This window comes from Xenopus laevis, chromosome 3L (assembly GCF_017654675.1).
Source record: "Xenopus laevis strain J_2021 chromosome 3L, Xenopus_laevis_v10.1, whole genome shotgun sequence".
Taxonomy (NCBI): Eukaryota; Metazoa; Chordata; class Amphibia; order Anura; family Pipidae; genus Xenopus; species Xenopus laevis.
In genome coordinates this window covers 122,007,556-122,023,756 of record NC_054375.1, presented here as the reverse complement: position 1 = coordinate 122,023,756, position 16,201 = coordinate 122,007,556, and positions in this window count along the sequence as shown.

Below are 16,201 nucleotides of genomic sequence, written 5' to 3'. Positions count from 1 at the left end.
TTCACCATTTCACATAATGGATGCAAAGGAAAACCTGCAGTAAACTTGATCTAAATTGAATCTAAATTACATTTCCCTTTTCTCTGAAATCCTCAAATAGCACCAGGAACAAACTCTCCCCTGGGTATAAATGCACAAATCTACTAAATAATAGATTCTGGTGTAGCACTATAGTAAACTGACTTTGCTTTAGTCAGTTTAAGCTACTATCGATGTGGGCTAATACCACATATGAAGCCCTCTCTCTCAGGGGTAAGCCCTCGCAGCGGGGTGGAGGCAGGATGTAGTGCAACTGTAACCAGGTGCAATAGCACAATGATGGGCGCCAGTAGTTTTTTAACGCTTAAACAATGTCTTTATTTAACCTAGCACATAGCACATATCCACAATGGAGTTTAGAACAATCAGACAGCATAAAGGTAGCATATACTCACAGAACCAGTATAGGCTGAATCCCTGCAGGCCAGGGAATATACAGCAGAGATAGTTGCAGCTTGTGAGGGGTATTGCCCAGTTTTCAGGATCTCTGTCAGTGGCAGTCTAGGGAAATTCCTATCATCCCTAGTCTCAACACTTTAGTCCCTACTCCGAGTCAGTAATACCCTGGGATCTTAATCCCTCTAATATCCTCGGCGAAGCCTTGAGCTGCTCAACTAAATAACCTCTCTATCACTCCTAGAGTGATCTATAAAAGAGTATGCTATCTAATTACTAGGGCCAATGCGCCTAGGGTCGACATATACCCATTCCCTTCCAGCCCGCTTGGTAGGGCTAAAGCAATGGACCCAGACCTCATGGTTCCCAAGACCTTTCTACTACTGCACAGTGCCATCTGGTGTACACTGTGAGAACTACAGGGGTTACATAAGCACAAGGTCCCCATAAGGACCCACTTAGATGTCCATATTACTAAGAATGTGCCTATAATGTAAATATTATTTGGCAACTTGTGTCTGACCATATGCATAACTTAGACAGAGTTTACATGGCCCTACGGCTAGGGTTGCCACCTGGCTGGTATTTTACCGGCCTGGCCTGTAAAAATGATGGTTAATCCCAATGTTATTAATAGGGAAAAAAGATAAATATATAGGAAGGCCGGTATTTTTTTCCAGAAAAGGTGGCAACCCTACCTACAGCTAACTTAAAATTAACAACCTAACTGATAAGTTCTTTGCTTTCTGTTCCTTATGTCAGCGGCTTAGACAATTCCTACAAATGTCAACTGCTTGAAAACCTGTTTTAATTTAAAAAAAAAAGTCATGGGGGTTATATTTTCAAGTCACTTAGAGGCCTATTTATTAAAGGTCGAATTTTAGTGGTTTTAAAAGTACAGCCCTTTTCTGTTACTGCAAGAATTCTAGCACTGATTTCCTTCCTAGTGGGGATACAGCAGCCCTGTGTCTCTGTTACAGGGGAAAGTAGGTACACTATAAAATGGTGGACCTCCACCCAGTCTCTTTAGGGTGTTGTTGTTTTTAGTCACACAAATGATCAGTAAGGGCTTCCAACAAATAATCATTCAGGGCATACTCACAACCTTCAGGATTAGTGTTCACAACACCCCAGAGGTAGAATTGCCTTCCTTTGGTGCAGAGGCAGGCCAGACCGGCTGGGCATCCTAGGCAACCCAGCCGGCCAGCTCAACCCCCCCCCCTTTCCCCTGCACATCACTCGCGAACGCACGTCCACGATGACACTCGCGTGGGTTCCAGTGTGTGGTGACGTGACACTTGTGCACCTGTGTGGTGACGCTCGTGTGCGCAAAAGGGCTTGTAGAGGACCGCGGTCCAGTCTAGGGGTAGGCAGAAGAGGTAGCTGCCCAGTGCCCCCCCATTTGTTGCACCCTAGGTATGTGCCTCTTCTTCCTACCCCTAGTTCCGGCCCTGCATTGGTGCATAATCCCCAGTGAAGGCAAACAGGGTCGGAATGGGTGGCCGGGCCCACCGGGGCTGCTGTCCAGGGCCCCCCAAAGGTCCCACCCTGCCCCCTGCCGCCTTGTGCACAGGCGCGTACGGGCACCACGATTTCTGGGCGGCCATGGCAGGAAGGAACGATGCTGTGTGCGTGCACTTGTGTGCTGCTGCGTGTATGCTCTACGTTTTCTGGGTGGACGCAGCAAGAAGGAGCCTGAAAATTGCACATTTGGGTGCGGATCTGGACTGGCAAGGCCCACAAGAGCCGGGGTCCTACCGGGTTTTTTCACGGTATCCCGCTGGCCCAGTCAGAACCTGAAGGCAAATCTCACAGGAGTCCCACGCTACAATGATCTCTCTGCCCTGAGTCCCTAAGCAGGCAACCTTGTTACCGTAGGGTACTAACCCACTTGGTCTCCTTGTCGGAGACTTTGGCCGCTCACTAAATAACTCCTGCTTCTGTCTTTCACTCCCAGAGTAGCTATAACAGAACTGCCCTTGCACTTCACCAATTCTGGAAACTGCCTTTGTTCCAGGCCCTATGGAGCACCACTGTACCTTCTCCAGCAAGTGTGCAGCCCAAAGAGACTGAGCACACCTTCCTCTTTCTTTTATAAAATAGAATAGTGACATCTTCTGGCCAGTCACTGAACAGCCAGCAGAACACTTTCACAAAGGAAAAAGAAACATCTTCCCGTCTATAACTGAGGACCCAATTGAGCTAAGTTATGCCAGGGGACGAAAGGACCTAAAGGTTGGTAAAACCTTTACCCTCCTACAAATGGTTTTTGAAACCATGAATAAACGTATTTCCAAATATGCCATTCATTTATAAATAGATCAAAAAAGAAAAAGCATTAAAGAGAAAAAGTTGCAGAAAAGTTGCAAAAAATCACAACTTTTTGCAAACTTGTTGCATGATAACTACACTTTTTGGATTGTCACACAAAAGCCAGTGTCAAAAACCCAAAACCCTTAAAAACCACGAACACAGAAAAATCTTCCAGTTGAAAAGAGGGAGATCTGCCATTGACTTCAACATGATATTGACAGGTTTAGCTGGTGTCTTCTCGGATTCAGAATTGTCACCGTTTTGTCACATAATAAACCCTGGAAAAGTCATGCTTTATTTTTCAGACCTTTTTTGGGGTTTTGGTCTCAAAAAGCCTGGCCCAAAAAAGTCACTGTTAATTAAATTGGCCCCTTAGTATTCACATTCTTCTCTTGTCTTTCAATTTATAAAAAGTTTCCCATCCAGGCAATTCTCAACTAAAATGTGCCTGTACAATCCAACCAATTTCACCAATAGGTTAAGCATACACTGAATCCTACCCATTTTTATACAATTTGTATGAATCTTTATGTTCCACAGAAACCAGGTCATATCACCCTAAAGCTCTGGACAACTGAATGCAGCAATTTGCCACTTTGAACTGTTTATAGAAGAAAAACTAAAAGCTAAAACACAGGTGAGGATTAAAAACAAGGTACTTTCTGGATGAGTCTCACTTCAAATTATATTGTTTGGTAAAGCTGGTGACTCATTACTCTGTTTGAAGACAGTTTGATATGAGTTTGCTCTACTATTTCACAGATAAAGGAAGATAAATTGGATCCTTTTATTGAGTATCTAAATAACAGTGCAATTAAATCATAAATACAAAATACAGTGATGAAAGAGAAACCTTCTAACATTGCATTCCAGATGTAAATATTACTTTATACGTATCTTCAAACGTCATGCATTCTCATAGGAAAAAATAGAACTAGTGATGAGAGAAATGTTTCGCCACGTTTCGCCCATACACTTCAATGGGTGAAAAAAAATTGCATGACAAAAATAAATTGACGCACCGCATATCGCAACAAAAAAAATTTGACGACGATAGAATTTTGTCCATTTCGCAAATTTTGGCAAAGCGAAATGGGTCAGACTCACCCATTACTAAATGGAACCAAAGCCTTGTAGTGATGCATGAATAGATTGTCGATAAAGCACATAGATAAGCCAACTAGCCATGGATTTATTTCTCCACCCAAAAAATTATATTTAGTATAAGTGCATAGGCCCTGCTAATAAGAAATTAGACAAGCAATTAGTTTCATTGCAGTTTATTGACCATACTATAAATCCAGGATAAGTGACTGCCAAATTTGTTGTGTGCATTGGGCCATTAGCTTGATCCAAATTACCCTAGCAACTATGCGTGGATTTGAATAAGAGACTGGGATATGAATAGGATAGACCTTGAATAGAAAGATGAGTAATAAAAAGTAGCAATAACAATACATTTGTAGCCTTACAGAGCATTTGTTTTTATATGGGCTCAGGGACCCCCATTTGAAAGCTGGAAAGAAGCAAAGAAGCAAGTCAAATAGCTAAAAAAAAATATACATAACAAATACTGACAACCAATTGAAAAGTTTGGAAAACACGTTTTTTTTTCAAAATGCAACAGATTTTTTTCAATTTAATTTTGAAAATTGACATGGGGCTAGACATATTGTCAGTTTCCCAAAAGCCCCCACTCATGTGGCTTGTGCTCTGATAAACTTCAGTCACTCTTTACTGCTGCACTGCAAGTTGGAGTGATATCATCATCCAGGATTCGGTTCGGAATTCGGCCAGGATTCGGCCTTTTACAGCAGGATTCGGATTTGGCCGAATCCTTCTGCCCGGGCAAACCGAATCCAAATCCTAATTTGCATATGCAAATTATGGGCGGGGAGGAAAATTGCATTCTCACAAAACAAGGAAGTAAAAACATGTTTTCCCTTCCCCATTCCTAATTTGCATATGCAAATTAGGATTTGGTTCGGTATTTGGCCGAATCATTCGCAAAGGATTCGTGGGTTCGGCCAAATCCAAAATAGTGAATTCGGTGCATCCCTAACCACCACACCCTCAGTAGCCCATCAGCAGAACAATGGGAAAGTAACCAGATACCAGCTGCCTGGTAGATATAAGAACAGCACTCAATAGGAAAAATCCAGGTCCCACTGCGACTCCTTCAGTTACATTGAGTAGGAGAAACAACAGCCTGCCTGAAAGCGGTTCCATAGTGCAGCATTGGCTCTTTTTGAAAGCACATGACCAGGCAAAATGACCTAAGATGGCTGCCTACATACTAATATTACAACTAAAAATATATACTTGTGTTAGGATTGAAATTTTAAATGGTAGAGTGAATTATTTGCAGTAATTTATAAATAAAACTACCATAAAATCATGACAGAATCCCTTTAAATATGTACATCTTAACCTGGCAAATAAAAGTCCATTCCCCTTTAAGACGAGCTGTTAAACTTTATTAACTGGTTTTTAAAGGGGAAAAAATAGTTTTGCCAACAAGAAACTGAGCTGTACAGACACGGATCCCATCCATTGTTATACAGAGGAACCTAAAGAACCAATTGAAGAGGATATATACAGCAATGCTATTTATTGTTAAAGGGCCCTTACACATGGGTGTGTTTTTGTGCAGTTCAGTTGCATTTGAGAGGTAGGTTTAAGTGCACCTGAGTGCAGGAGTTAATTGATCCAATTTTATTCAGCCTGTTTGTACCCATAAGGATAAAGATCTGTGTTTTAGAACAGTTGCATTCCATTGACTTTTTTGCAACACAGAATGCCACTTTTTTGAATTCACAATACAGTTAAATAGAAAGAACAGATACACATACAAAGACTCTTGTATAAGAGGGCCCTAAAGCTCATGTGGAGCCCTCTTATAAGACATATTGGATCTAACTGTCAATGAATATCTGACACTCAACTGCTACATTAGGACAGAATGAAGAGAAGCAGATTCTGAGAGAGGGATAGTGAAGATAAACTTCATTATTTCAGAAACAGTACCGAATTTTTTATTGAATATATTTAGAAGGTTTCTTATTTCAGTATGATGAAGAGTATATTCAATGTTCATTTTCAATTTAAATGTACGATCTGTCCCCTTTAAATGTCTGATCTGTCCATCAACTAAAATGACAATTTGAAACATTATTGTCTAGTTAAATAAGGAAAACTGTAGGTAGCTGCCTGCTTGGTCCTGCAAACAATTGGACAATTGATACATTTTACTGTGAACTATGAAAATTTTCTAAATCGATCGATTTTCAGATGAAAAATTGTTAGCTGCACAATCATTAGACTCACTAACCTCATGACGGATTTGTTGGATCACATTAAAATAGTTAAAAGTCACGCCCAAATCATGTAGCTGTATTAGTCTTTGATTTCTTTGAAATTTCGTCTAATAAGAGCTGATGGAGTGAGGACTGTAATTACTTTATTATTAAGAAGCTAATAAGATTTTATGATATCCTGGTATTAAAAAGACTGCTGGGTTCAGGATATGTAAATAGCTCTTCCATGGGGTCCATCTCCATTTCCATGGAGACCATCTCCTCAAAGTTTTTACCAGTTCCCATCAAAGTGGTAAGCTGTACCTTTGGTCCTTTTTCATTGTAATGTTTCTCCAATTCAATAACCCGGCAAAAAAACAGTTTAAAGATTCATAAATTGTATCCATCATCTCATTTTTGTCAGTTAGGTAAGTTTCATAATATAAACACTGATATAGTATTTGAGCTCAAAGGTTTAGACATAGAAAATCTCACCTCCTAGATTTAGGAACCTTAGTTTGCTTTTTCTTCTGAGGTTTTTGTTATCATGTTTTTTCAAAATGAAACTCCATATATCAACTGGTAATATATCTGTATATTGCTTGAAATGATGTTTCAACATCAGAACAATCCTGAAACAAGAGAGTAAATTAGAGATGCTGAAAATGCTGAAAATGAACCATACAAAGTATTTTATTTCTAGTTTTTTTCTTGTTAGTTAATAAGAGCAAACCATACCTATAATTGGTTTTATTGCAAATAAACCATTATGCAGTTGATAAAATCAATAAATAGTAGTGTGGGAAAATTATGTAACCTTCAACCCCATATTATGATAATTTTATATAAAACTGAGCCATGTAATTGACAAATTTTCAAATCCTACTCCTTTCCCCAGGTCATAAAATTTTAATTACCCAGTACAATTCACAAATGAAAGAAAAGCACTATGGATTACATGAATTGTGATACAATGTCCAATATATAAACAATGATATGGCTGCCTGAGCCAAACAATTTAGCCTTAGAGAAACTTTCATGTTAGGTTTAGAAAGCACAATTTGTTTTTCCTGGAATTCCTCTTCCTTCTCTTCCTCTTCCTGTGCAAAAACTTTAGCTCCCCTTTGTTTTGGACGCCTTCTTTTATGGATCAACGGTTTCTTGAACTTGCAAATTTTCCTAAAACAAAGCAAGTATAAAAAAGCTGAAAAGAAACTTAAAAAGTCTCCTCATCGAGTAACGAAATGTGGCTGTGCTTTCCTAAAGCTAATGATAGGGGATGGCTTGATAGATGCAATTGTTACAGTACTTTATAATTAGACAACCGTTAATAAAACAATACATTCATACTCACTTAAGACAAGTTGAAATGGCTTTAGACTTGTTATCAGCAATCAGCTAACCGATTCATCAGATTATCTCCATCTGTTTCTAGAGCTGGGAGTTGTTTCTCCTCAGGTTCAATGGCTTGTCTCCTAACAAACAGAAGTATAAAAAGTTTCATGTTTTTCTCATGTTGGATGTACCAAATATTAATAAATTACAAGAGTGTTCCTTTAAATGCAATAGATGAAGTCCTAAAGTTGCAGCTTTTGTAGGATTCTGTTACTTTCACTATCATTAGAAACCATTAACTCATTAAATATTTACATAATAAAAAATACCTTTGAACGATTCAAATGTTGCATTTTAAAATACAAAAGGTTTAAAGGAGAACTAAACCCCTCACAATGTTAAATCCCCACTGGCCCCCCTCCGTTGGCCCCCCTCCCTGCCTCCCCCCGCACAGTCTTATCCCAGAATTCTGTCCCCTCTTGAAATATTGACCGCACATGCAAAATTCATCAAGGGTCGAATTTCGAGGGGTTAAATCCCTCGAAATTCGACTGGGGAATAGAATGGAATAGAATCGAATAGGCAATTCGGGCGAATATACGCGCTGGCGAATAGTCGAATTGGCGAATATTCGCCAGGCAATTAGGCGCTCGATCGAATATTTGCTCGAAGGATTTTCATTCGATCAAATGCCTTTTTATTTGATCAAAAACTTGGAAAACAAATCCTATGGGACTTTCCCATAGGCTTTTAAAGCATTTCGGTAGGTTTTAGGTGGCGAAGTAGGCAGTCGAAGTATTTTTAAAAGAGACAGTAATTCGACTATCAAATGGGCGAATAGTCGCAGCGTTTTTGCACTCGACCCAGTACTTTGACTATCGAATGGCGAATAGTCGCAGCGTTTTTGCGCTCGATCTATTCGAATCATTCTACTCAGGCGAATTTATGACAATTCGAAAGTCGAGGAGCACAAAAAACTACTCGAAATTCGAAGTTTTTTTACTTTGAATCCTTCACTCGAAGTTAGTGAATCGGCCCCGCAGTATTAGCGCAGAGTGGACTTTCTTTGTATTTACTGCTGCCAGAACAAACACACATAAGTGCAAATCCTTACACATTACTTTTATGCACACAAATTCTGCACCCGGCACATGCTACACCACTGGGGCCATTCGATATTCTCTAACTATACCTGCCCTTTACAGTATATACCATAGGTATTTGGAACCAATATAAAAGAAGTGGTATTTTTAGACAAAATCTGTGTCCAAAATATATCCCTCCGATCAGATTAGACAAGTTGCTATTAACGGCAGTTATTATCGCTCTACTTACCAGATGCGGGATAGTTACACAGTAGGCAGATTTCTATGATAATGCATTGAATTAAATACACGTGAAGTTTCTTCATCATATTCATATTAGATTTGTGTTGCATAACAGGAAAGTAAAAAAAATATGTTAGTGTTTATATAAAGGTATCGATAACAAGACAGAATCTGAGATAGCTTTAACTCTGTTCTAAATACTATAGCCTGTCATACTGCTTTACATACAGAGTGGGTATAAGGGACCCTGGAGTAGCCACCCTGGTGGACCTCGCACACCCCAATCCGACCCTGGGCTGTGGTCTCCGTGTAATGCCAAAGTGTGAAATTAAAATGGTATTAATTTTAGCATCTGCTATAAAATATAAATGACAAGCCTCATTAATCGTTAAAAGGTAACCTATTGAACAGAACAGTAAAAACAGAGTAAAAAAAATTAAAGCATAACATATCACCATCATTTACAATTGAACGAGTTTGTGTTCTGCAGGTCACTGGCCATAACAAAAGCCCATTTGAATGTAAGAGTACCTGTACAGTTTAGTGAATTAAAGGCTGAATTAAAGGCTATTAACCTTCAGTAGCTGATGTTTTGCAACGTCAAGGAGCTTCTTGCTCACAGCTCAGTCCTTTCTTCACATTCCAAAATGGCAGCTGTCATTTGTTGAGTGCCATGGATTTACTTATGTTTAAAGGGGTTGTTCACCTTCCAAACACTATTTTCAGTTCATTTGTTTTCAGATTGTTCACCAGAATTAGACTTTTTTCAATTGCTTTCCATGATTTATTTTTTGCAGTTTTTCAAAAATCTAAGTTTAAAGTTGAATGTCACTGTCTCTGGTGTTTGATAGTGACGGGCGAATTTGCGCCGTTTCGCTTCGCCGAAAAATTAGTGAATTTCGCGCGAAATTCGCAAAACGGTGAAAAATTCGCGAAATCGCGCCGGCGTCTCGTTTTTTGCGGAAATTTTTTTTGACGCCGGCGAATTGTTGCCGCAAATTTTCGCGGACGTTTCGCGAATTTATTCGCTGGCGGCGAATCACGCAAATTTGCCACGAATTCGCGCCTGGCGAATAAATTCGCCCATTACTAGTGTTTGAGTCTGGCAGCTCAGTAATTCAGAGGCAGATTCTGAACTGTTACTATTTTGCAACATTTAGTTGATACATTTCTCAGCAGCATCTCTGGAGTATTAGCAACTATTGTATCAATTCTAACAGCTGCCTGCTCACAGGAACAAAGATAAGAAATGTATCCATTAAATGTATCAATTTAGAACAGTTTTGGGGGGTCGGTGACCCCCCGTTCAAAGAGCTACTTTAGAAGGTGCAAAATGACAAAAAATACCTTATTTCTGGTGATCTATCTGAAAACAACTACTTGTTGTTACTTGAAGGAAGAACTAAAGCCTAACTAAAGAAGTAGCTAGAAATGTTGCATATTATGTTCTGGGCTTCTGTACCAGCCCAAGGCAACCACAGCCCTTTAGCAGTAAAGATCTGTGTCTCCAAAGATGCCCCAGTAGCTCCCCATCTTCTTTTCTGCTGATTCATTGCACATGATACCAGCTCACAATATACAGTACACATAGAATAGAAATGTCACAATATAAGGCTGAGAATAGTCATTTTTAGTAATTTATACAGATAATTACTACATCTCAGCTCAAAAACCAGTGCGACTTGCATTAAAATGTAAAAATCAGTCCTGTAGTATCAGCTTATATTAAAGGTCAACCTCATTTTCTGCTTGATAATTTGCATTGACCCCTAAGCTTAGCTTCTCAACAGCTGCTCAGAGCCCATTGAGCATCTTTCCAAGATGGTGACCCCCTGCGACAAGTTTAAAATCCTGGATCATTGCTGCTATTGAGAAGCTGAAACTGTAGACGGGTACAATTAATTTACTAAGTAAAATATGGTATTTTTAACCATATTAATTTTTAGGGTTTACTTTAAGTACAACATTTGAGGAGGTGGTTGGACCTTATCTGGAGAGCAGCAAGTATGCTATGATGCTGGAGTGAGAGTCATTGCTTGAGATACACATATAGCCATTTAGGCATGGTAGCACTATTGATAATTCTGTGGATTGCTATGTTTTGCCTTCAAACTAAGGCTGCACTGAATCCAAGATTCACCAATTTCCAACACTTTTTGCAGGAACCAAATTCAATTGCTGTAAGTCGTGATTTTATATACACGCATTTATGTTTTATGAAAGAAAAAATCAAAAATAATTAATCTGGTACATCCCTACTTCCAGCAGTCGAAACATACTGAGAGGTTAATTGGTTACTGGCCAATGCATTGATCTGAAGGCCCTTGGATATGTATTGTATTTTATTCATTCCACCATGCAGGAACCATTGTGTTAAAGGGATTGTTTATCTTTAGAAAAATTAATATGATGTAGAGAGTGATATTCTGAGACAATTTGCAATTGTTTTTCATTTTTTATTATTTGTTTTTTTTTTTTTTGTTATTCAGCTTTTTATTCAGCAGCTCTCCAGTTTGCAATTTCTGCAATCTGGTTGCTAGGGTCCAAATTACCCTAGCAACCATTCATTGATTTAAATAGGAATAGGAAAAGACCCGAATAGAAAGATGAGTAATAAAAAGTAGCTATAACAATACTGTCGACTTACAGAGCATTTTTTTTTCTAGATGGGGGTCCCCATCCATTTAAATAATTAAAAACTATAAAAAATAAGTAATGAAGACCAATTGAAAAGTTGCACTCTATAACCAACTAAAGGTTAACTTAAAGATGAGCCACCCCTTTGTTTTCTATTGCACCTGCACGACCACTGTCCTGTCGTGTAGCATCTCATTCATGAATGTTCAGCTCTTTCTATTCAGGCCTCTACTATTTATATTCCAGTCTCATTAAAGCCACTGCTTTGTGGCTAGAGTAAATTGAACCATAGCAACTAAAATTTCAAACTGCAGAGCTACTGAAAGGAAATCTAAATAATTAACAAAAATTATGTAATTTAAAGGTGAATTAGCCCTTTAATGCTAACCCTTGACTCCAATCCTCCCTTGCTTTCAGTGATTATGGTACTTGAGCCAGAGCAGTTATATTCCAGTGCACTAGGATCCATCTACCTGTATATAAATATGTAGTCAGACTCTTACAAATAAAAGTAGCAGTGGGAAATAAGAAGTGCTGCTTGGCTTGCTTGCCTGTTTCCCAACCCCCCTGTGTAAGAGCCTCATGTGTTTAATACACTCTGTCTATCCAGAGAGTTTCCAGACAACTTGTGTGCATTGGGTGGGAGGGGGCATGTGTCTATCAAATAACATAGGAATTGGCAAGCTTTTGCTTTCGTGGGAGTTTTACCGATGTTTTGTTCATATTCCCAGTGGATTCATTTGTTCTGCTGGGTCTAATCTTAAATTGGTTCCCTCCCTCCAACATTTATGTACTGGGTTGGCAGTGCAGTAAATAAATAACAGTATTTAATGTAAAAATTATACATTTTTTTTTATACTTTATTTTATCTACCCATTTCTACAATAAAACAGAGAGCAAAGCTTCTTCTATACACGTACTTGCTCACTATTGCTTACATTTCCTAGGATAGTCAGCCATCTGTATACAATTTGCTTCTGAACTTCGGGCCGCCATTAGGAGGGTACAGAGGTACTCCTGTCAGGGGCCTTTGGAAGAATGGGGCCCTAAGAGACGCAAAGTGAAGTGGTTGGGGTTTGGAGGGAATTGGGTGGGATTATGATGTAACCGTGTGTACTTGGGGCTGGTCAGGGAGTCATGTATGACCTTGTATTTCTTTCCATTGGGGCTAATATTTGGGGCCCCTGGTAACTTAGTAGTATGTGATTACTGGCGGTGGCCCTTTCTGAACTATGACTACCAGCATCTTTATATAAACTGAGCTGTAACTGGAAAGTTGAGTGATTCCATAAACAGTAAAAAGATGGCTAATGTTGCCCTCAGGTGGGAAAAGCACTTCACTCCAAATATTTACTTCCAATGATGGACCAGTGAACCTCAAGGATCACGTTTTCACTATATATCACAAAAGTCGGATGGCGTCGCAGCGTTCGTCCGACGTGACACGACTATCGGATGCAGATGCATCGTGCAGCGTTTGCATCCGACAGTTGTGTTGCGTCGGACGAATAATGTCGCAGCAGTTGAATAATTTTTTATTACTTACCTTGTTTCCCGTCGCATTCGACTTGACACGGGCGTTTTGTCACCCAGTGTCGGATCTGACAGAAGCACACAGAAATCGTGTAGTTCTACCCTAAATGTAACAAATGTCCACTCCTATCTGTCTGTCTTGATATGAGATGCTCAGCCATAGGACCATGGCTGGATGAGAACACAATGATTTTTATATAGTTATGTTATTATGTATTATAATATAATTCATTCTTTTCACCAAACAAATGCAATAACATATTATCAGTCCAGCACAAGAGTAAAACTGAACTATATTGATCTATATATAAGTGAATATTGTATACACTATGCCACATAGGGGGTAAAAGAGGTACTACAGTCAGGGGCCCGGTGGAACAGGGGGGATGTAAAATTTAAAAAGCAAGATTTGAAAATCACAAAAGGAATGGGGTGCAGGGAGTAGGAAATTGCGTGGATCACAAAAGGAATGGGGTGCAGGGAGTAGGCAATTGCGTGGATCATGGCAGAGTTTTGGAGTACTTGGAGTGGCTGGGGTAGATCAAGGACATGGTCATATGTTTACAAGGTCCTATTTTATTTGTTGGCAGGGACCACCACACCAGGGGCTAAAGTGACCAGATGCAAGTAACAAGGAAACTGCAATTCATTGGCACTGCCAGTTCAATTCTACCACTCTCCATATGAATGGTCCTGGACAGTGCAAGTGACCCCTGGGAAATTCTTGAAGATATCTACCAACATAAGCATTGATAGCCACTAAAAAAAGGGACACTTCCTTTTGTGGTATAAGGTCTCAGATATAGGATAAGCAACAATTCCTTTTTCTTTCCATTGAGGACCTTATCCACCTAGGCTATTTTGACCATCCTCAAAATGCATGCTACAAAGAGAATACCATCATTTCTCAGTTCTCAGTTCCAAGTTAATTATCTTCAGCCAGAAATGTATTTTTAATAAAACATTTTACAGCTTTAACTTTCCATTCTTTTCAGTTTCTGCTCCGTGTGAGTCTTTGTGGGTTTGTAGCCTTATAAATTTCTCCATGGTGACTAAAACACAAAATTACATTTATTAGGGGCTGTTACAAGACAGATGGAGTTTTAAACGGTGTAAGAAAATATCAGTCTGTCTGAAACATGACTGGAACGGACTCAGCATAGAAGAATTTTCATCATAGAAGAATAGTCGACATTAAGTTTTTCAGTTGTTTCTAAACTACATTCACCAACATCCTTCATCCAGCAGAGATAACAGAAGTGTCCCAGCCCTCTAGTAGTAGAGATTCTGGGAGTTGGGGTGATCTGTGTGGGTGGAGAGGCCAGACATGCCAGAGTATGTATTACACAACAAGATCACGTTAGGGGATTTTTCCTGGAGGAAATACAGACTAATGAAATTAAACAAGACCCCACAGTATGAAAGGGATAAAAAAGCAGAAGGGGAATAACATTTATGTCAAGGAATTTGCACATAATATAGAGAATTAGTCATGTATCCCTACCTGGATAACTTTAACAATGAACTCACCCTGAGACAGTGGAAACAAACATTAGGGTGCCATAACATAGACTGTGTATAGTTATTCTATTCCACTGACCCAGGAAAACAAATCATTTTAGGACCACCTAAACTTTGGGAGTAGACATATTTCATAAATATATATTTAAACTGCTGAACCCTATTTCAGCCCCTATAATTCTAATGGCACCCCAGCAGTTGCAGGTCTCCTTCCTCCATATTAACACTCAAAATCAGAACTTCCGTTATCATTTATAGCTGAATTCTGGCCAAATCCTGGATTTGTTGCATCCCTAATTTTTTGCATTAGTATCAGTGTTTTTCAGTAGGCTTAGTACAGCCTGATCACTGTCCTGGACACTGTGGTTTAAAATGTCAGTGGGTAAAGAGGTCAACTATTTTGATACCTGAGCTACAGCCCTTCCTGTCTTTGTCAAGGTAGTCAAGTTCTTCTGACGACCATTGCTTAAACCTCCAAAAGAAAAGTAACAACATTATACCAAGAGGGCTAAATTATGTCTTCAGTGGTAAATTACTCACAAATTGCAGCACACGCTATTATGCAGGTGTCCATAATGATAGTGGAATTCTGGGAATACATACAGGGCCGTTTGAGGTACAAGTGTGCCCAAGGCAAATATCTCATTAGTGAGCCCCCACAGACTGAACTTCTATCTAACAAGCTATCCACTACAAACACTGCATTTGTGGGTAAAAGTGGCAATTACATGTGTGTTCATAACTGTGTGTATGTTGTGCAGACATTCCAGGGGTCTGAAATACGTTATTGTAGGTTTATAAGCAAGAGGACTTATAAGGCAGCAATTGATGGAAGCCCACATGTCCATACTACATTTTTTTTGTCCCTTTCTCCTATGAAGCTTTTATCAACAAATCACTATTATGCACAAATAAGTAGAATTAAACACATTTTAAGAATAACACCAGCCATAAAAATCCTATAACCATCTGGGTATTTAGTTCAGCATAACAGGTGGCATGAGAGGTCCCTGTGTCTGTTTGAGACATATTTCCCAGCCACTGGTGCATGTCTGTCTGAGCTCCAGACACCAGAATGCCCCCTGCCGAGCAGCTTCACTCAGCAGCAATTTGCAACCAATATTTATCCGTCGGTTATTTCATATCGCTCTCGTCTTCTGGATGTAATTAAAGGCTTTGAGCACAAATGCTTCTTGTGAGTGAAGTGACAGCTACCTGCAAGTTAACACCACTTCAGGTATCTCAGACTGAACCTTTTCCAAATTCACATAATTATTTGCTCCCAAACAGAAAGGGCTTTATGTAAGATAAGAAGTTTGAAGAGAAATATGAAACATGATCTAATTAGCTGGGATTCAAAGGCAGGTCCCAGGTATGTGTCTGCACAAGAGCGTCTTATAACAGGAACCCAACAGCCAAGAGGCCACAAAAAAAGCTGAAGATAATGAAGAACAAATACCTTTCACTTGGATTCCCTCGGGGAATGTGGCCTTCTCAGATTTCTGTTATTTTTTTGCATAGGAGATGAAGCGGTGTCTGTAGAAATACACCTGGTTAGACCCATTGTGGAATAGTGGCAATGAAATGGTTACATTCACAATCACAAACCTCAATGATGGAAAGGAATGGTGGCCAATAAATGTTTGCTATTATAGGAAAGATAATGTTCTAATCTCTCTTGATGAGGCCTGTTGGTGAAAATGGATGGCTCATAGCCAGCATTTGCTCACTAGCCAAAGCTGTCAAGTGCATGGCTACATTTAAAGAATTGGCAGCCATCTTTATGTACAAACAAAATATAAT